This window comes from Sceloporus undulatus, chromosome 3, assembly GCF_019175285.1.
Source record: "Sceloporus undulatus isolate JIND9_A2432 ecotype Alabama chromosome 3, SceUnd_v1.1, whole genome shotgun sequence".
Classification (NCBI taxonomy): domain Eukaryota; kingdom Metazoa; phylum Chordata; class Lepidosauria; order Squamata; family Phrynosomatidae; genus Sceloporus; species Sceloporus undulatus.
In genome coordinates this window covers 264,147,402-264,167,896 of record NC_056524.1, presented here as the reverse complement: position 1 = coordinate 264,167,896, position 20,495 = coordinate 264,147,402, and the positions used below count along the sequence as shown (strand labels likewise).

At 41.8% G+C, this 20,495-nt stretch overlaps 1 long non-coding RNA gene across 1 annotated transcript in view; it reads left to right on the top strand.

The window, feature by feature from the left end:
• The window catches only part of LOC121925228, a 106,290-nt gene that overhangs the window by 39,700 nt on the left and 46,095 nt on the right, over window positions 1-20,495 (top strand). The gene's annotated exons all lie outside the window — the stretch shown is intronic.

Here is a 20,495-nt window from a genome sequence, read left to right as displayed (position 1 = left end):
GGGTGGTTTTTTTTAAAATGAGATTTTTTTTAAAATTATAAATAATTTTATTTTATTTAATTTTTTAATTTTATATATATTGCTTTTTATTTTTTTTTATTATTTTTTATTATTGCTTGTTTTTTTTTATTTCATTAATTTTTTTTATTGCTTGTTTTTATTTTATTTTATTAATTTTTATTATTGCTTTTTTTTTATTTTATTTCATTATTTTTTATTATTGCTTGTTTTTATTTTATTTCATTAATTTTTATTATTGCTTGTTTTTATTTTATTTTATTAATTTTTATTATTGCTTGTTTTTATTTATTTCATATTTTATTATGCTTGTTTTATTTTATTTCATTAATTTTTATTATTGCTTGTTTTTATTTTATTTCATTTAATTTTTATTTATTGTTTGTTTTTATTTTCTACAAACCCCCCCCCCCAGAAATTTTGTCCTCCAAATGTCCTTGAGGAGGCATGGGGGCATTTTCCAATGCTCCTGTCACACCATTTTTTTACAAAAGACGTTAAATAGGAATTGACTTTGCGAACTTCCAGTTCTTTAAATTATAAAAAAGGCCTCTCCTGGATCTAAAATCATCCAGGGGGCCTACAACCATGGTGAAAATGCCCCAATGCTCTCTAGAGGACATTTGGGGGCAGAATGTGATTGATTGGTTTTTGCAAGGGTGTGGAATGTTCCAAAGTTTCCTGAAGGATTAATGTCTTCCACAGCCTCCACCGTTTGCCATCCCTGATATAGGAGATGAGATGATTCCTCTTTTCCATCTTCCCCTAGGGCAGAGGTGAGAATCCTATACAGAATGCTGGAGTTTACAGCCCAATAACATTGGGAGGGTGACATGATTCACACCTCTGCCATAAAGGCAGGGAAGAGGCAAGTAAAGTCTGCCTGTGTAGCAGAAAGTTAGCTTTCTCCTGGAACATGGTCTGAAAGGATGCAGGGAGTTGATCAAGTGGGGAATCCCATGGCATGATGGGTTCCCTTGGGAATCTATTGAGGGGTAAGGAAATTTTGGAATGGTAAGTGAGCACTGGACTACTGGAATCCTCTCACTATTCAGAAAAGGCCATAATGCTAGGAAAGGTGGAGGAATGTAGAAAGAGAGGAAGACTGCATTCTAGATGGATGGACTGTATTAAGAAGCTCACAGGTATGAATTTACAGGACCTAAGGAGAGCAGTGGAAAACAGGGAGTCTTGGCTATGTCTCATCCACAGGGTCGCTATGAGTCTGGATTGACTCAAGGGTGGTTAACAACAACAACAACAACTCACCATTCAGAATTGGGTTTTCGGCACATGACATTATTAAGTGTTGCAATGCAGCAGCTAGGCATAAGAACAGTGGGACTGCTGCTTCTCCTTTGCATGTCTTTCCCATTCAGGGACAATTTGCAATGAAAAGAAGCTGGAGGAGGCAGGAATGGAAGGCTTAACCCTTCTCCTTCCCCTTCCATCCTTCCTTTCCCACCAATTTCTCAAGTCTCCAGCAACTCCCACAGGGTTCCAGATATGGTTTAACACATTTCAAAAGATTCGTCTCAGGTTTCCCTGGAGTTAATTTGTCAAATCGGTTAGCGTGAGTCTCTGTCTCCACTTCCAACCAGACAAGTCATTCAGACATTCCTTGCATTGCTGCAGCATCTCAAGATGCAGAGTGGATGCTGGCCCATGGCTTTTCTTGTGCGGATTCAGATTTTAAGCCCTTATGACAGAGCCTGACTTGGAGTGCGGGTGAATTGTGTAGAAGGAAGCAGTTGCCAAGGGAAACATGATGCATATGACTGCTGTTGCTATTGCTGCTGCTACTTACTACCCAGTGCTGTGGGCTGTATGATTTGCCAACTACTGGGGATGACAACTCCTTTGCAACAATCCCTATGCGCTGGAGCTGCAGCTGTTCTTGTGGATGAGAGAGAGACCATAGAAAAAGACCTCCGGCACAAATGTGCAAAAAACCACAGCAGCTCTGGTAAGTTCTTACTTATACTGAAGCATTGGGCACTGCAAGCAAAACAAACAAGCAGCCAGGAAAGATCTAAGAGGATAATAAACATGGCTATGGGCAGTAAGAGTTTGGCATCATTGGGTGCTTGCTGTGACCAGAGCTGTAGCTATGGGAGGGGGTGTATAATCCTCCCAAATAAGAATTCGTTCCCTGTCGCCATATCTTTAAATTGAGGAATTAGTTGTTTTAATACTGTAAATAGTTTAATTCTATTTTAATGTTCACTTTTTGAATGTTTTTACTTGTATTGTTCTTTTACATTGTGAACCACTTTGAGGGGAAGGGGGATGCTAATACAAATATTTATTCATTTATTTACAGCATTGCAGAGAGGGAGACAATAAAAATGATTCACACCTATATTTGCATGTCTTATATTTGCTGTGCTCACATTCCCTTGGTTGCTTTGCCTGCCCTTGTTCTTTGGATGTCTAAACTGTAATTCTAAATGCTCTACTGGTTTAAGTTATTGCAATGCTAAAAATTTTGGGATTTTTTTGGGGAGTAGGCAATACTCTAAATTCTCTGCCATGAAACAACTCTTTCCATGAAAAAGATTTGAAGAAGACCTTGGCTGTGTGTATTATTTTTTATTGCACTGTGAAAGTGCAAAAACAGGGCTTGGCTGAGGAACTGAACATCCTGAACAACTTCACTTGCACTGAATGCTTGTTCACCTAAAGCTGAGGTGGGAATTATGTAGCCTTGATCTTGTTGGACTGAGGCTCCCATCATTCCTTACCATCAGCTATGCTGCCTACCTTGGCTAGGAGCTGCATTCTATCAGCACCTGATGGCCACCTATGATTCTCACCTATGAATTAAGGCTTTCAAATCTAGGGTAAGTCAGAGTAAAGCAGGTTTTCCAGTGTTTAGGATCTCTTCCCCTCTCCCATACTCTCCAACTGTCACACTTTGGTAGGGACAGTCACAATTAATCCTCTGTCATCATCCCAGTTTATCAGCTGCTTTTAACATGTCCCAATTTGTCTCTCCCCCTCCAACTTTATCCCTTTGTCCTCAGCCAATTGCTGCAGACTGAGTTCCAAGTGCAAAAGTAGTTTGTACTCTTACAGAACCCGGGAGAGAAGAAGAGGCACTGGAGTCTTGCCCTTCCCTGTGGGCTCTGCCAAAAGCAAAGTGCTGCTGCCTCTCCTAGCTTGTGTGTTCTTTCTCATTAATATGTTTTGTCATCCTGACCTCATTCTGGTGTTGCTTGGACACATGTGTCCCAGTTTTCATCTGTGCAATGTTGGTGAGTATGGACAAGACCTGAGAATCATTGCTTCACAACAGAACATTTCATTGCCAGTCTCAAGCATAATGTCTGGCTCTCCCATTGTTGTCTAGGTTTTTCAAGTTAGCTGGCAGCTGGGCCAACCATCTATTTTAAAGCTTTAAAGCTGCTTAAAATATGATTTTTAGAATACCCTGGCTCTGAATTCAGTATCTTAATGGGATTGCTCCAGCTCTGTTTACTACAGCCAGAATTTCTCCTTTGCCAATCAAAAACCTCTTTCCTACAACAATGAAGATGGACTGTGTAAATATTTTCTCCATTAGAATATGAAGCTGAATCCTCCTTACTACTACATTTCCAATGCCACTCAAAGCTTTGCATTGCTGAAGTAAGTCAATACTGATGCTGACAACAAAGTGCAGGCGTTACAAGAGTTCTCCTATTGATTTGTCATAAGGCAACAGAAAAAGAGATTAGACAAGGCTTCAATCCTTGCCTGTCATTTGCAAGTTCTCATGACACAAATGACAAATTATTCTGCATTCCAACAAGCTTAAGTGACCAAGTACTTTACTAGTCTTGAATCACCCATTTTGTCATTTGTTTTGCATTTCTTGCAATTTTATCTGGACTGCTCCTAATGCAATATGTCAAAGGGATAAGGAGAATAAGCTTTTCAAGAGAGAAGTTCTAAAGTGGGATTTGTAAGATAAGCTTTTGCACTGCTTCTGACCACAGCTCCTTACACAAGATCTTTCCCAAGTACGCAAAAGCTGGCAGTTAAGAAGTATGATATAACTTCCACAGAACAGAAGCTGCTAGCTCATACTCTGGAATGGTAAGATGCTTCTGCACTAAGATTCCTTACTGCTGCTATTAGCTGAAAGTACTATTGCAACACTGTTCGCACATGGCACATAATACGGCATTAAAGCACCGATAAAAATGGTGCAAATCTCAGATCCAAAACAAGATTATTCAGAATGTCTGCTTCTAGGACCTTGGTTTATCTATGTTTTGTTTGGTTAGTTGTTTCCATCTTGCTCCTTAATTTTAAAACATAGTTGTGAGGGCTGGTTTTTCTTTTAAAGTATGAACAATCAATCTGTATGTAAAGAGGAAAGATAGAATTACATGCCCATGATCCCACCCGCCTGTCAAGAACAGAATCTAGGTGATTAAAGGGCTGATTCAGTGTTCATATGATGGAGCGAAGGAAACAGTGAGTCGAAAGGAAGAAAATCATTTAAAAAAAGAATGCTAAGACCAATGAAAAGACACGAAGCAAGGAAAAACATCAGTACAACTTGAATCTCTCTTATCTGGCATTCTGAAATCCAAAATATTTCAAAATCCAAAATTGTCTACATGGGGGGCTGAGATAGTGACACCTTTGTTTTCAGTGTACACAAATTTTGGTTTAATTATTAAAAATACTGTGTATAATATTATCTTCAAACTTATGCGTATAAGGTGTGTTGTTGTTGTGTGCCTTCAAATAATTTCCAATTTATGGCGACCCTAAGGCAAACCTTTCATAGGGTTATTGTGGCATGTTTTTTTCAGAGCAAGTTGGACATTGCCATCCTCTGAGGCTGAGAGAGTGTGACTTGATCAAAGACACCCAGTGGCTTTACATGGTTGAACCAGAATTATAATCCAGGTCTCCACAGTCCTAGTCTAATTCTTGAACCACTACACCATATTGGCTCTCATTATAAGATGGACATGGTATATAGAAACTTAAATGAATTTCTTGTTTAGACTTGGTCCCATCTCCTTGATATCTCATTATATATATGCAAATATTCCCAAATCCAGAAAAGTCTAAAATCCAAAGCACTTCTGATCCCAAGCATTTTGAATAAGGGAGATCCAACCTGTCGCATTTTGCCAATCTGACACCAGAAATGGAAACAGTGCTGTATCTGCTTTTAATCTGCTTTATTTTGGATTGCTCTGAGGAAATTTTAAAAACTTTTAGGAAAGTTCCCTACCCATCAAAACATTACAAAGGGAACAAATTCACAGCTTGATGTAAATCATTTTACCCACGCTGCACTCTGCTTTCCCCCAGCTAAAGTTGTAGTCTTTGAGATTTGCTTGGAGTCACCAAATCACATTATTTCTGCCCTACAAATTTGCTTCTTGGAAAACAGCAAATTAGTAAGATCCACAGTCCCTTCATGATGTGTTCAATTGCATCATGGGTAAATTTTTAGTGTTTAGTGGTTATATAGGAAATTGTTGAAATATAATTGCACGTGCTCAATAGCAGACAAAACAAGGAACATGTCTCTTGAAACCTCATGTCAGAATTCTGGATCAAAGATCTGAATAACTGAGAAAAAGACAGTGTATTTCTCAGTTCAGTATGCTTGTTCATTTTTATCTAGGGCAGAGGGAAGCACTGACCTCAAAGTTGCCATTCTGACCCTGAAAGGGTGTGTGTGTGTGTGTGTGTGTGTGTGCTTGACGAAGCTTGGAAAAATTACTTTTTTGGAAGCTTGGAAAAATTACTCCCACGCTCTCTTGAAGCCAAGATTGTTAAACTGAATCTGTCGTACTTTGGCCATGTCATGAGACATCATGGCTCATTGGAAAAGATAATAATGCTAGGAAAGGTGGAGGGATATAGAAAGAGAGGAAGGCCATATGCTAGATGGATGGGATTTATTAAGGAGGCCACAGAAACAAAGGAGAATAGTGGAGGATAGGGAGTCTTGGAGATAGCTCATCCACCGGGTCACCATGAGTAGAGGTCTATTCGAAGGCAATTAGCAACAACAACAGCATCAAACTCCCACACTCAAACATCTCTTGCCTGGAAGGTTCTGGGACTTGAAGTCCAAAAAAGTAATGGCTGACTTCCTGTATTGCAGTTACAGAGCTACAGTAACCTAGAGCTATACATCTGTAAATGCTCCATATTCAGTAATACAGTGGGCTCTTGGTATCCACTGGGCGTTCATTCCAGGGACCTTGGTTGATAAACTTGCTCTAACCTCTATACCACATTTGAGCCAAAACTCTAATACAGTAGGCCCTTGGTATGGAATGGGACCCTGGTTGATAAGCTTGCTCTAACCATTATACCACATTTGAGCCAAAACTCCAGTACAGTGGGCCCTTGGTATTGGCTGAGGTTTGTTTCCAGGAAACCCTGTGGATACCAAAATCGATGGATGCTCAAGTCCCATTAAATACAATGGCGTAGTGAAATGGTGTCCCTTATGTAAAAGAACAAGATCAAGGTTTCCTATTTGGAATTTATATATTTTTGAATATTTTTAAGCCATGGATGCTTGAATCGTGGATAAAGAATCCCTGGATACAGAGAGCCAACTGCACTATGTATCCACAACGCTATTGTAAATGCCCCTCTCCCAAACCTAGATTAACAGCCAGCGACTGCACTGAGCGATGAAAGTCTGTTCAGCATAAAATCAAGGCACAGGAGGAGGAGGAGGTTTCCAGCCCCCTCCTGGCATCAAGCAAGGCTGTGACATGGGTTATTGTGGGGTATTCGGGCTATGTGGCCATGTTCTAGAAGATTTTCTTCCTGACGTTTCTATAGACTCACTTTTTCCAGGCAAGCATTCTCTGAAGATGCCAGCCACAGATGCTGGCGAAACGTCAGGAAGAAAATCTTCTAGAACATGGCCACATAGCCTGAAAAACCCACAAAAAACCATGGATGCCGGCCATGAAAGCCTTTGACTTCACAAGGCTGTGACAGTGGAGTTTATCAGACAAGGAGAATTGGAAGTATAATCCAATGGCAATCTGAACACAATCATGGGGTTTAACGTTATTGCGTGATAACCCACTACACACAAATTCGAGCAATGGGAAGTCAGTCCGAACGCAGTCATGGGGTTTCACGTTATTGTGTGATAGACTACCACACGCAAATTTGTGCAATGGCATGCTATTTTCAGGTAATGGGAAGCCAGTTCGAACGCAATTTGCATTCACGTAAATTTGCTGAATTAGCGAATTCATGTGAATGCATTCTGTCCCCACTTTCTTTTCATTCGAAATTAAGAGAAATTCCTCGTGTGATAAAGTCCAGTCAGAAACAACATCCCTGTTGCAATTCCTCATTGCAGCCTTGCTTGGTGGAGAGGAGACCTCTGTCCTGATCACCAGCTGAACAGACCTTCTTCACTTGATGCTGCTGCTGGATATTAAGGTAGGTTCAGGGAGTCAAGCCAGATTACTTAGTTACGCATTCATAACTAATTATCCAATCTAGGATACTGGAGGATTTCTCAAAGCTTTTTTCCCCTTTATATTTCAAAACTAACATTATGCTTTTAAAAGCAAATGTTGCCATATGTTAACCTTTCACAAGCAGTACATCCTTAGCATTTATATCTCTACAAATTCACCCTGTCCCTAGCACATGTGGTTAAGTTAAACAATACTCCTAGTAGCAATTGCTGGTGGCCTTGCTAGTTCTTTGTTTTCATAATTAAAGGTGAGAAAGGCTCTGCCTTGCTGATGACAAAATCCCATTAAGCGAATCAGGCTAATGCTATTTTGGAGCTTGACATATGGTGTGGAGTCAGAAATCAGGGCAGTAAAGTCAATGCCAGCAGCTTCTGCTGCATGGATTCAACCCCTTTGAAGGATAGGGTTCAGCACCTTGGATGGTTCTTTTAAAATTCAGTATACAACCCAGAGTGCGTTTGCCTTCCTAATGATGAGGAAGCCACCAGCTGCCCCTGGGTTCAGTACAGACATTTCCAGGCATCAACCCTTCCGCTAAAATGCCTTGGACTCAGTGGCCCTCTGCATTTGCTCAGAGTCATCCACATCACAACCTCAGCCTACATCCAGAGAGGATGCAGCACTAGCTGCATCTTTTGCCACTATAGTGCAAAAACAGGTAAACATTATATATTGTGCTGGAAGATTTCCATTGTGTTCCACAACATTTGGCCTGGAGGCAGAAAAATCTGTTCCTATCACCTGCTTTGTCTAGAACACTTGTTTTCTAGAATCCAGAGTCTCCAAAGCATATTGCCGATCACCATCTGATGACACTAATGGCTTGCTACTCCTTCTAGAGCAGCATCAAAGACAAATATGATAACAGATTGGGGAGCACAGGTTCCATGTTTGAATCACTGTTCAGGAAGTGATGGTATCATCATCGTCTTTTTTTTAAGTCAATTGATATTTAACAATAGTACAATCTCAATATTACAATTCCCCCCTTTCTTACAAACAAACCCACCCCCTTCCCATCTCTCCCCTAATTCATAATACATAATAGAAATATTGCTCTGTTGAACATCTTACATTTGAAATTCCATTCTGTTCCTTTACATGTTATTATAAGTACATTTATCTAGTTGTTAATCCAGAATTTAACTTGGTTGTTTAGTTGTTTAAATGCACCACTACTTTGACACATAAAAAATAAGAAATGGCTTCTACATAATACCCAAAAAGTATGTTTTATATTTCCTTTTACCAGTCTTTCTCTGATAGGGCTGTAGTCCATATCCCATTTAGCTAATTCTTAGTTGATAAATTCTCTGATTTATTCTGTGGTTTGACAGTTTATAGCCTCAATGTGTCTAACATAAATAATATGAGGTCTTTATGTGATAAATCCTTATTCTCCCTTTCAAAAAGCGATGTAATTAGTAATGTTCTGCTCAGACTCCCTCATCACTACTTGACTTATCCAGGAAAGAATTTAATCCCAAAATATTTGAACCCTTGAGCACATTAGCAAGGATGTGACAGCATCATCTTCATCTGGGTGATGCTAATGGGTTTAGAAGATGAGGATGCAATGTTGGCATCATCTTCTGACTCAATTAGCAGCACCAGGTGAAGGACTGAATGGGACCATGGCACATCCTCATTCTCCATTTCACTTAGTGATGCCATCATTTAGTCAAGCCAAGTTGCTTATGGTTTGTGCTATTCCCCAGGTGATCTGGTTGGGGGATTATCCATGTGACTAATTAGGGAGAAGAGGGAAAACACAAGGTAAACAAGTATCTTGATGGGCAGAATAAGAAGGTGTATTGTGTGTTAGCTACCCTCGGATTGACCTTGACTCATGGCAACACTGTGGATGAGACATCTCCAAGCCCCCCTATCCTCCACTGTTCTGCTTAGCTCTTGTAGATTCATGTCATGACCTTGCCAACTGAGTCTATCCATCTTGTGTGTGGTCTTTCTCTCTTTCTACTACCTTCCCCCTTCCCTAGCATTATTGTCTTTTCTAAGGATTCCGTGGACAGCCAGAAAGACAAACAAATTGATCCTAAAGCAGATGAAGCCAGAAATCTCCCTGGAAGCCAAGATGCCAAAACTTAGGCTGGCATACTTTGGCCACATCATGAGAAGGCATGAATCATTGGAAAAAACAGTAATGCTAGGAAAGGTAGAAGGTAAACGGAAAGGAAAGTAGAAAGAGAGGAAGGCCGCATGCTAGATGGATGGACTCTATTAAAGAGGTTATGAATAGGAGTTGGGCAGAACAGTGGAGGACGGGATCTTGGAGATGTCTCATCATCGGGTTTGCCATGGGTCGAGATTGACACAAAGGCAGTTAACAACAGAATGGGTCATGTCTTCTAATGCTGTGGCCAAAGTATGACAGCCTCAATTTAATCTTCTTGGGTTTGAGGAAGAGTTCAGGCTTGATCTGTTCAAGGAACCATTAGTTTGGCTTTTTGGCTGTCCACGATATCCTCAGCACTCTTCTCAAGCACCACATGTCAAATATATTGAGAAAGGAGGCCAATCTCTTTACAGTCCTGGAGCACAGGAGAGAAGAAACCCAATTTCAGTTAAATCTTGCGAATTGAAAACTGTGATTATTTAGTGTAACAACAATGGGAAAAAGCAAGTAAAAGCGAGTTTCATGGGAGCTTTAAGAATGATTTATTCTAGCATGAGCTTTTGTGGATTACCATGCACTATCTCCAATTCCTTGGCAGAGTACAATATTCAGGCATCAGATGCATATACATACTATGTAAAGATGTAAAGGAATCCTTTAGTACCTTTGAGACTAACTGAGAAATAAAACAAAAACTTTTGGTGAACTCTGGTCCACAAAATCTTACACTATTAAAAATCTTTTTCTCAGTTAATCTCAAAGTTGCGACAGGGTTCTTTCATATCTCTTTATGGTGAAACAGGTTAACATGGCTATGCATTTGAATATATGTATATAGTTTACATGATGGCTATAGAAAAGGATGCTAAAATGACAGATCAAAGCTGAGCATAAGTTCCTGCCTACAAGCAAAATATCAACATTCCTTTGGCTTCTATTTCTATTCAAAGGCACTGTGGTTGCAGGAGAGATGCTCATGTCCCTCTGCGTGCCCCATGCCTTGTCCTTTCACAGCACAAAGTGGACAGTGTTACTTAGCCTTGCATGATGGTGGCTTAGTGATTTAAGCTCTAGTTCCATAATACTTAGATTTGCCTGCATCTGCAGGTTCAACAGTTCATCTTTCTAAGGGAGGAACTATGCATTATGTCAGCAAAGAAAAGACACAGTTTCCTAAACACCTCTGTGTAAAACACACGGAGGAAGAATATTTGCAGGGATGTTAACTAAGAATCAGGAGACTGCTTCTCGGCCTTTTGGCTAAGATCAAGTGTAATATGAATGGGGAGGATGCATAAACTTTCCATTGATTCTCCCTGCAAATGCCTTCCTAAGCCATTTTTGTCCTGTAGTGGTGCTTCTCCATTCTCAAAAAATCCAGAAAAGGAACACACTAAATAGAAGGCAGGAGGTGTTTGAAGAGGATAATTGGTGGGAGGTGGAAGGGCTGAAAACTTGTATTTAACCACCAATTCACCCCTGCAAAGCATATGTGTTGCATAGTCTTAGCAGGTTAAATCTCCTTTCCTCAACAATAGTTTGATTATATATCTGTATTGGCTGGTTTTACGAATTGCTGTTTGTTCTCTTTTTTAATGTTCTTTTTTTTAAAAAATGGCTAGAGACAGTGCCATTATCTCATTGAGTCTTTCAACTGCCTTATTAAGTAGGCTTGTATTGTAACAGCCAATGTGGTATAGTGGCTTGAGTGTTGAACTAGGCCTCTGGGAGACAAGGGTTGAGATCCCCGCTGGGCCATCGAACCCCACTGGGTGGTCTTGGGCAAGTCATACTCTCTCAGCCTCAGAGGAAGGCAATGACAAACCCCCTCTGAACAAGTCTTGCCAAGAAAACCTTGTAATAGGCTCATCTTAGTGTTACCCTAAATCGGAAACGCAAGGCATGGGTTAATACATGTGGTCTTCTTATGAGCAATACATTTTAAAACCAGCAAATGGGAAATTTGCTGGTATCTAGGAACGCTTCCACAGTACTGGTGTAATATATTTTTGATCAATGAAGTCCCCAACATAGAGGAATAAACTCTTCTAGAACATGGTCACATAGCCTGAAAAACCCACAAAAAAACTATGGATGCTGGCCATGAAAGCCTTTGACTTCACATTAAAATAAAATTGTCAATTGCAGTGCCAAAACAAATACCTAGATGTCCTTGGCAAAAAAAGATCTTCAATGATGCATCATCCAGAAAGGGGTGGAAAGCATGCTTCAGGCAGAAGCTACACAAGGTCAAAGTCAAAGGTGTCTTTTTAGAAGTGTGCACTTATCTTTTGTATAGGTGCATCCTGAACTTAGCTGTGAGCTCTGCCGGTTTTCCTCAGTGATCTGTGACTGATAAGGAAACGGTTTCATTGATTGCATCCATCAATAAGGAAGTAAATGCAATTGATATTAAAACCAAACAAGAGGAAACAAATGCAGTCAATAAGCCTATCAAGGAATGGACCAATAGCAAGGGGGAGATTGCTGCTAGTTACAACGACCTTGAATGAACTTAAGCTGGATAAATCATCTGCAGGGATTGAAAGCTAGCATGAGTAAATGCTGGCAAGCGGCAGCAGAGCTGTAGTAAGGGGGCGTAGATCTGCTCGCCAGCTTTGTCTTGGCTTGTTCAATGGCTTCTTGGTGTAGGAGATGTCGGAAGCATGTTTGTGAAAACCCTCCTTTCTCCATCGTCAGAATAACAGAAGGAGAAATGAAGTCCTACTACAATTTCCTCAGGGAGTGTACCAAGTTGGAGAAGATGGCCAGGAGAGGTATGAAAAATATCTATTTACCGTGCAGCTAAAGAGTTTTTGCTGAAACATAAATCCTTCCAAGTTCAGTAGGGCATCCTCCTTGGTAAAAGTGCTTAGGTTTGCTATCTTGAAAATAAAGGGTTGTCATTCTATAATCAAGTCAGTATTGATTTGGGACCATTATTTTTTATGACATTTTAAATTGATTATGCTTGTAGGCTTTGGAATTAGAAGATACACACTGATTCATGACGTTTCACAGCATCTAATCGAAATGTGTGCTGTGTGATCCTAAATGAGTTTGCCCAGAAATTAGTCCCACTGTTCAATGAGAGTTAGTACTTATGAAATATATGGAAGACTAAGCGCTTCAGACTGTGTAACGTAGCAGTTTAAAACTGTAATGATTTCTTTATGACTGAATGCTTTAGTGCTGTGGATGAGGCTGTCCCACGCTGAAGATGCAAATTTCAAATTTCAGTCAACCATCTCTTATGGAGTATCTCCAAGAAAGGTATCACAGTTTAGGGCAAACCTCTCTCCTCCAGCCTTTGTTCCCCACCTGCAAACCTGGAATAAGGACAGGTTAACAGGGCACTACATCTTTAACAGAAAATTTGGTACCAGAGGCAGAAAGAACATGGGAAGAATAAGGCTTCATTCTTAGACTGGGGGCCTGGGGGGGGGGGGGAGAAGAAAAATTCCCACTCACTTTACATGTGAAATGAGTCCCTATATTGGGAGAAAGGCGGGATATAAGAAAAGGTAATAATAATAATAATAATATAATAATAATAATAATAATAAATGAAACATCCAGTTGAGTTAAGCCTTGCATAAATAAAGAAAACATTTTGAATCTTCTAGAGATCAGCTGACAGCTTCTTCCAAAAGCATCAAAGACCAGACTCCATTTTTCTTATGATTGCTTTTGGTGTCCAGCTTTTAGATCTGCACTTTTTTTTTTTACATGGTAGGGGTAACTGGTGAAGGAGTCTTATCTCTTCCCCTCTTTTCTCTCTGTTTTGCTGTTCTGCATACTCAGTGGGATCCTGGAGGCAGTTGTGTCATCTTTCCTTTGTGACAGGGGCCCACCTACGTCTTGTCACAACTAGAGTAGAATCACCATTCGTTCCCAGCTCAAGCTTTGTTGCATTGTTCACGGCAGATACGTGTGCAACCTACACCAAAGTCTGTACATATCCTCCAAAATCCACACACAGTGTCCTTTATGGGCCAATCAAATGCACATATACATGTTGCAAGCTTTCAAACTCCACTGGCTTCTTCTTCAGGCAAAGGTGTTTAAATCATACAGGAGAAAGAACAAAAAGGTGATGATGTTGTCATAGGCTTGTATTTTGTTAAATGTTGTCTTTGTCCTCAGTTCGGATGGTATGGAAGGCCCACCTCTTTCTGGCCATGTGGTACTGGGAGATTCTTAAGGCCTAGGAATAAGTTAAATTACATTAGCTAGACAAAAGCTACGTTTTTGTGATCCAGTTTGCCTATGTTTGTCCACTTTGACAGAGAATGGGAAGAAAAAAGCGAGGAGGGCTGGTGTACATAAGATTTTGGCAAAGCTTTGTATACCTATATAAATTACCTTTCCAAGGCTCTTGCAAAATAAAGGATCACAGCAGTTTAAAAGTATTATCCAGGTGTTTAAAAAGATTGATCTCTGTTAAAATTGGGGGGTCACTAATGCCCCAACAGATTCAAAATGATGTTACAGGGGGGCTGGGTCTGAACTAATAATCATAGAACATAGAGTTGGAAGGACCCCAAGGGCCATCCAGTCCAACCTCATTCTGCCATGCAGGAACTCTCAATCAAAGCATCCCGACAGATGGCCATCCGCCTCTGTTTGAAGACCTCCAAAGAAGGTGGACTCCATTTACATCCGCGGAAGGAGTGTGTTCCATGTCGAACAGCCCCTTACAGTCAGGAAGTTCTTCCAATGTTGAGGTGGAATCTCTTTCCTGGAGCTTGCATCCATTGCTCCAGGTCCCTTCTCTGGAGCAGCAGAAAACAAGCTTGCTCCCTCCTCAATGACATCCCTTCAAGTATTTAAACAGGCTATCATGTACACTCTTAACCTTCCCTTCTCCAGGCTAAACATCCCCAGCTCCCTGAGTCGTTCCTCATAGGGCTTCATGGTTTCCAAACCCTTTACCATTTGAGTCTTTCTCCTTTGGACACGCTCCAGTTTCTCCACATCTTTTTAATTGTGGTGCCCAGAACTGGACACAATATTCCAGGTGGGGCCTGACCAAAGCAGAATAGAGTGGCACTATTACTTCCCTTGATCTAGACACTATACTTTATTAATGAAGCCTAAAATCACATTGGCCTTGTTAGTGGCTTGCACCACATTGTTGACTCATGTTCAACTTGTGGGTCAACTTGGACTCCTGTCCCTTTCACATGTAGTTTTCATTCAGCCAGGTGTCCCCCATCCTATATCTGTGATTTTTTCCGCCCTAGTGCAGTACCTTACAAATGGATTTCAACATGGAAAGATGTAATGAACTACCTTTAGGCAGGAAAAATTAAATGCACAAATAAAGGTGGCTGACACAGGCTTGACAATTGTTGTTGTGTGTTTCAAGTCTTCTGACTTTATGGGACTTTATCACATGGGGGAAATTGGGCAAATCAGGGATTTAAACAGCGTTATCCCAGACAAACGCAAATTTGCACTAAGATTTTCACACGATGTAGCTATTCAACAGGCATAAAGAGACAATAACAGCAACAATTATTACAGGGAATCCAAAATGATTGGTTGCTCCTATGGCCTGTTTAAGAGTGATATGTGTGTGAAACTTTAATTGTGAATTCGCATTTTCTTTGGGATCATCACTGTTTAAACTCTGATTCCACCTCCCATTTTCCCCATGTGATAAAGTCCTAGGACTCTGGAGATCAGGGTTTGAATCCTGGCAAGTCACTGTCTTCAGCCTCAAAGCATGGCAATGGCAAGCCCCTCGGAAGAAACTTGCCAACAAACCCCATGAGAGGCTGGCCTTTTGGGCACCATGGAGTTTATCGCTCTGGGGCTGGTTTTAATTCATTAATAAATAAATAAATAAAACTTTTATTTATACCCCACTTTTCTGTAGTTAAAACAACCAAAGCGGCTAACAATTAAAATCTCTCTCAAAACTACAAATCCCAGAACCCTTAGCATTTTATGTCATCAATCCAGCGTGTGCAGATGAACCAGGGAAGGCTAAATCCCATACAAAACTACAGATCCCAGAGCCCCTTAGCATTGCATTAACCTAGCAGTGAGCAGATGCAGCCAGGAAGGTAAATCCATACAAAACTACAGATCCCAGAGCCCCTTAGCTTGCATTAACTAGCAGTGTCAGATGCAGCCAGGGAGGCTAAATCCCTACAAAACTCAGATCCCAGAGCCCCTTAGCATTGCATTAACCTAGCGTGTGCTAGATGCAGCCAGGGAAGGCTAAATCCCATACAAAAACTACAGATCCAGAGCCCCTTGCATTGCTTAACCTAGCAGGGAGCAGATTCAGCCAGAGAAGGCTAAATCCCATACAAAACTACAAGAGCCCTAGAGCCCCTTGGCATTGCAGGATAACCTAGCAGGAGCAGATGCAGCCAGAGAAGGCTAATCCCATGACAAAATACAGAGTCCCAGAGCCCCTTAGCATTGCATTAATACCTAGCGTGCAGATGCAGCCAGGGAAGGCGTTAAGCCCATACAAAACTACAGAGTCCAGAGCCCTAGACATTGCTTAAAACCTAGCAGTGCAGTGCAGCCAGGGAAGGCTAAATCTCCATAAAACTACAGATCCCGAGCCCCTTAGCATTGCATTAACCTAGCGTGTGCAGTGCAGCCAGAGAAGGCTAAATCTCATACAAAACTAAGATCCCAGAGCCCCTTAGCATTGCATTAACCTAGCAGTGTGGAGATGCAGCCAGGAGGCTAATCCCATACAAAACTACAGATCCCAGAGCCCCTTAGCATTGCATTAACCTAGCAGTGCAGATGCAGCCAGGGAAGGCTAATCCCTACAAAACTACAGATCCGAGCCCCTTGCATTGCATTAACCTAGCGTGAGCGATGCAGCCAGAGAAGGCTAATCCCATACAAAACTACAGTCCCAGAGCCCCTTAGCATTGCATTAACCTAGCAGTGTGCAGATGCAGCCAGGGAGGCTAAATCCCATACAACTACAGTCCAGCCCCTTTAGATTGCATTAACCTAGCAGTGAGATGCATGCCAAGGAAGGCTAAAGCCCATACAAAACTACAGATCCCAGAGCCCCTTAGCGTTGCATTAACCTAGCAGTGAGGTGCAGGCCAGAGAAGCTAAATCCCATACAAACACTACAGATCCCAGAGCCCCTTAGCATTGCATTAACCTAGCAGTGTGCCAGATGCAGCCCAGGAAGGCTAATCCCATCCAAAAACTACCGATCCCAGCGCCCCTTAGCCTTGCATTAACCTCAGCGTGTACAGATGCAGCCAGGGGCTAAATCCCATACAAAACTACAGTCCCAGAGCCCCTTAGCATTGCATTAACCTAGGCCAGTGGCCAGATGCAGCAGGGAAGGCTAATCCCATACAAAACTACAGATCCCCGAGCCTTAGCATTGCATTAACCTAGCAGTGTGCAGATGCAGCCAGGGAAGGCTAATCCCATACAAAACTACCGTCCCCGAGCCCTTAGCATTGCATTAACCTAGCAGTGTGTTAGATGCAGCCAGGGAGGCTAAATCCCATACAAAACACAGCTCCAGAGCCCCTTCGCATTGCCTAACCTAGCAGTGTGCAGATGCAGCCAGAGAAGGCTAAATCCCCTACACAAACTACAGATCCCAGAGCCCCTTAGCATTGCATTAACTTCAGTGGCAGATGCAGCCAGGGAAGGCTCAAATCCCCTACAAAACTACAGATCCCGAGCCCTTGCATGCATTAATCTAGCAGTGTGCAGCATGCAGCCAGGGAAGGCTAAATACCCATACAAAACATACAGATCCCAGCAGGCCCCTTAGCATTGCATTAACCTCAGCAGTGTGCAGAGCCAGCCAGGGAAGGCTAAATTCCCATACAAAACTACAGGATCTCCAGCGCCCTTAGCCATTGCATAATAACCTGCAGTGTGCAGATGCATCCAGGGAAGGCTAAATGTCATACAAAAACTACAGATCCCAGAGCCCCTTAGCATTGCATTAGCCCTAGCAGTGACAGATGCCAGCCAGGGAAGGCTAATCCCATACAAACTACAGATCCCAGAGCCCCTTAGCATGCATTAACCTAGCAGTGGCAGATGCAGCCAGGGAAGGCTAAATTTCATACAAAACTACAGATCCCGAGCCCCTTAGCTTGCATTAGCCTAGCAGTGTGCAGATGCAGCCAGGGAAGCGCTAAATCCCATACAAAACTAAGCTCCGAGCCCCTTAGTATTGCATTAACCTAGCAGTGTGTGCAGTGCAGCCAGGGAGGCTAAATTTCATACAAAACTACAGATCCAGAGCCCTTAGCATTGCATTAGCTAGCATGCGCAGATGCCCCAGGGAAGCTAAATCCATACAAAACTACTGATCCCAGGCATTAAATAGATGATTAAAGTGCGTTTAAACGCATCCTGGAATGGCCAAGGCAAAATAAATAAACAAAAGTAAGACCCAGTGAAGAAACTCAGGGGAGTAAAGCCACACTCTCTCCGACTCAAAGGAGGACAGTGGCCCGCCAGTCCAGGCAGGATGACGTGCTGCCCTTCCATTTCCTCCTCCACAAAAGAGCCAGACCCAAAAACTACACAAAACCACAGGCGGCTCCGACTGAGAGAGAGAGGAGAGCAGAAGGGAAAGTCTCTCACAGAAAGAGAGAAAGGCCAGAAGACAAGAGGAAAGAAGAGAGGGAACTCCTCCTTTCCCAGTTAACTTCTCTGCTTTCCTTGGCTTCACGATGGAGCTCCTCCTTGGGCGCAGAAGAGGAGACTGATGGATGGAGGAGGCCAGAGGTGGGCTTTGGAGGCGAATGAACAACAACACAGGCCGCCAGGTTTTGTGGTGAGGAGAGGGGAAGGAGGAGAGACCCAGGCTTTGGGTTTGTGTGAAATGATGCTGGGCTTTATTTTTTGAAAATAATAAAAGATAACCCCAAACCTACAGATTGCTAAGGGGTTCTGGGATTGTAGTTTTGCAGGATTTAGCCTTTCTTGGTTGCATCTGCACTGCTGGGTTAATGCAATGACTAAGGGGCTCTGGGATCTGTAGTTTGTATGAGATCATTTAGCCCTCCTTGGTTGCATCTGCACTGCTGGGTAATGCAATGCTAGGGGCTCTGGGCTCGTAGTTTTGTATGAGATCATTTAGCCCTCCTTGGTTGCATCATGCACTGCTGGGTTAATGCATGCTAAGGGGCTCTGGGATCTGTAGTTTTGTATGGGATTAGACTTCTTGGTTGCAGCTGCACCGCTGGTTGATGAAATGCGATGGGGTTCTGGGATTTGTAGTTTTGTATGGGATTTAGCTTCCCTGGCTGCATCACTGCAGGGTTAAGCATTGCTATGGGGTTCTGGGTTTTTGTGTTTTGGGGAGAGATTTCGCCTTCTCGGATGCATTCATGCTGCAAGATTAATGTGGCTTGCTTGGCACCAGTTTAATTGCCATGGGCCAGTGCTGTGGGATTCTGGGATGTGTGGTTTTGTGAGATATTTGGCCTTCTCTGGCTGCATCTACACTGCAGGATTAATGCAGTTTTGACACGGCTTTAACTGCCCTTGCTCAAGTAAATGCTATGGAATTTTGGGGAATTTTACGAGACGCTTTGCCATCTCCATCAGAGGGTTCCGGTGCGGAACAAACTACAAATCCCAGGACTCAATAATATGGAGTCAGCATCTGCCAGAGTTGATCACAGAATCCGACTGGAGGACCTACAAATGCCTAGAGGAACTTTTTCTCTAGGAAGGACCTCCCCTAGAGACTCCTAGAGAGAACGTATAATCGAACTGCAAATATGATCCACAAAAGTCAAAACCACAAATGTGGATGGCCAATGTATAGTGTTTTAACATTGTATTTTAGTTTGTTTAAAACTTATAAAATTTGTGTTGTGAAAGCCACCTTGGGTCCTAGCCAGCGAGAAACAGCGGCCTATATAATGAATAAATAATGAATAGATAAATGTGTCGTGTGAAATGGATCCTAGTCCTTTGGCCAATAAGAGAATCCTTTCTAAAACTTTGGCTTTCCGACATGTGTAGCACCCATCCTAATCCACTGAGTAGAAATCCTATTTCAAATCAAATCCTGGGACTTCCTTCTAAATAACTATGCGGTGGATCAAGCGGTGTTGATTAACAATTCATGCGACACTGGTTTGGAGTAAACAAGCTGATAGGAAAACATCCAAGTTATTAGATCAGATGGACTGTAAATAATCTCTTTCTGCAGGACACGTCTTTGGGGGTTTCCTTTGTTCTTGGTTGCTAAGCCATCCGTTTTATGGTAATTGCTTATATGTTTGCTGTTCTGTTTTCTCAGCGCTTGCAGCTTGGCCGTGTCTGTGTGGAAAATGTTCAATTATGAGAAGAGGGTTGACAAAGAATACATTTGCTCAAAGGAAGGGGAAAAGACTGGCTCTGAAATAGTATGAGTTCCATATTTCAGCAAAGGAATCCATAGAGGTTATTGGCATTACTCTGCGTGTTACCGTTTTTCTGCAAGATTGGTAAAATAATTTCTTTTACTTTTCACTCAGCAGAGTTTAGGAATCTGGGCATCGTTTATTTTTATTATTATTTTTACTCCTTTTTGTTTTTAGGTGGATAACCTGTGTTTTAATTCAATCATGGCACAGCTGTAGTTGTTTCTTTTGCTGTCCTATTTCTAGTTTTGCAACAAGAAGAATTTTTTTCTTGTTTTGAACCATTGAATAACCATTTCTTTCTTCTTTTTCTATTTTACGGGCTGACAGCATTCATTGTTTGACACTTGCTGTCATTTCAGTGCCAAGAGTATAATTGGAGTGTGGGGTGGGATTACTACACAAATAGGATATTCACAACTGCTACATGTGCGTGTTTTACATGATGCATTACTATTGCATGCTTTGCTTTCT